At 33.9% G+C, this 2,603-nt stretch overlaps 1 pseudogene; it reads right to left on the minus strand.

Moving 5' to 3' along the window:
• Nucleotides 68-2,066, minus strand: LOC104722016 (annotated as a pseudogene).

Below are 2,603 nucleotides of genomic sequence, written 5' to 3' on the forward strand. Positions count from 1 at the left end.
AAAAAAAAAAAAAAAAAAAAAAAAAAAAAAAAAAAAAAAGGAAAAAGAAAAAAAGTAGTAGCTTCCACCAAATATATATATATATATATTTTTCCATAAAAATTTCATTTAATTTCGCATGTTTGTGCATACTACTATACTAGATACTGGTAAGAAGAATTAGAGTAACTCTCTGTCTGAAATAGTGGCTTTCATAGCTTGGAGAGAGTCCTCCATTTCATCACAAAGCTTTTGAGGATTTGGAATGACGGTAGGATCTCCTAGCGAGATTGCCATCTTTTCCGCATAACTTAGAAAATGTATTGTCAGTGCCTATACAAAAACAGAATCATGATCATATGAGAAGATAACAGAGAAGGAGGTTACTAATGATAAAGAAGCAGATTTAGTTTCAAATTCCCCTTCTTGTATACGTACATGAGCTTGTCCATAGACACTTGGAGCGATGTAAGCAATGGGGTGGCCAAAGAAACTGATTTCTTCCTTGGTACCAATCATGTTTGAAATGAATGTGGTCGTGTTCGAAACAATTCGTTCTAGAAATATTGCACCTTCCTACAATGACAAGAGTCTCATTTTTAAGTTCATAAGCGTGACAATAACAACAATCTGGAACTCGTTTAATCAGATCATATACCTTAGTTCCGAAAATATTGAAGATATATTCTGTCATCGAATATGCCAAAGCAGCTTGAAGTGAGTGTTTTTTTCCAATCCATAGCTGATTGAGCCTTTGATAGATACAACAATGGATCGGTCTCTAAACCGAGCGAGATGGGCAAGTTAATAGAGCTGAAGTAGTTGCCCCATCTGCATTTTGAATCCTTGGCCATCATATCTGCCAATGGCTTCATTCATGTATTAACCTTGTGTCACAATTAATGCTTTCCTTTCGATATATTTAGACAGATGGATAGTTAAATCTAGTTGTGTAGGTTTCTAACCTGGATTCCAACATTTGACCTTAGGTTTACAAAAACACCTGCGGTAAGTCGTATTTTTCTAGGAAAATCGCTTACATAACGCGAGAGAGCGGCTTGTGTAACTCCAAGTAGAACATCATTGATATTCTAGAAACAAACCCAAGTTGACGCAAATTAAAGAGAAAAAAATCTAGAAAAATAGTTATTGATTAGCTTCAAGAAATCAACCCAAAACGTAACATACCATGTTCATAACTTTCTTTATAAGTTTTATGTCATCTAACGAGACAATTCTGTGACAAAACATTTTTTGAATATTTTCGACGCCCACACATCACCTTTCAGAGGCGTCTTTGTATCCTTCAAGAACAAAGCTGTAGCCAAGAGAAGCAAAAGATCCACGAGAGTATTGCAAATCAATCACGAAAGAATCAGTAGTACCAACCTTACGAACCATGGGACGTCTATATCTTTATGCACCGTCCGTTTAAGAACAGGAATAGTAGGAATTGTATCTCGGTGTGATGTATTCTGAGTACACGTAACTAGCAGAGACATGAGGGATGTTCCATCTCCCAATGAATGGTGAGATCTGATTACACAGACCGCTTCGGCATCAAGCGTTTTGATGTTGAGGATGTGCATGTCCCATAAAGGTCTTGATTTATCGAGAGGAAGCATTGTTAGACGTGAAACATAGTCTTCAACATAACCTTCTCCATTGTCGCCGATCTCCTTGGGGTCTATATCAGGTTCAAATACATTATTTTCAACATTGACTTGAGTCTTAATCCAACATGCACCATCATTAGACTGTGAAATTGGAGATTAATTTAACCACTAAACTAATTAAGTCATATATTAGATCGATTAAACACAAAAAAAAATTGGTCTAATTATAATATATATGCGTTCTTACCAATCTGCTAGAGAAACGAGGATGCTTAGAAACATTGAGCTTCAAGGCATGTTGTAAAACATTAGCATTGATCTTAGTTTTGCAACCGATCATGGTGAGGATGCAACAGTCGTTGCCCGGCGATTGGAACACACGAGCCATAGGGCTGAGCGGTTCGCCATCTTCTTCCTCCACATTCATATTCTCTTTCCTTTTCTACTTGCATACGTGATACGCATATTATATTTCCCGGGCTCGCACGTTCTTACACGCTACCATATGTAACGTAAGGTACTATAATTAATTAATGATACAGCTTTTTTTTGTCGATTAGTTCTCTTCTTTTTCCAAAAAAAAGCATATTTTACCTCTTTGTTAGTTGTATCTAGTGCCACTACGTAATTAGTCCACGCAATGCATGATTGTATGCATAATAGTTTTGATTGTATTTCTTAAATTTTTTTAAACTAAAATATTGTTTTACTAATGTATAATCTCAAAAAAGTTACACTAATGTATGCATCTCAAAAAAAATTATAGTAATTTCTCAAAATAACACTTCTGTCAACATTTTTTGGTATGGTTATTTATTATACAAAATTTAAAATATATAAAATTTTCTATAAATCAAAAATTAACTAATACTACAAAAAATTATTACAAATTGATTAGCTATATAAATATAAATAACAATATAGAAATTTAAACATTTTCCTAATATGAGAGAATCTATGTTTATGATCATGTTTTATAGAGGTTAAACATTGATTTAAAGATTTTTT

Source organism: Camelina sativa, chromosome 11 (assembly GCF_000633955.1).
Source record: "Camelina sativa cultivar DH55 chromosome 11, Cs, whole genome shotgun sequence".
Classification (NCBI taxonomy): Eukaryota; Viridiplantae; Streptophyta; class Magnoliopsida; order Brassicales; family Brassicaceae; genus Camelina; species Camelina sativa.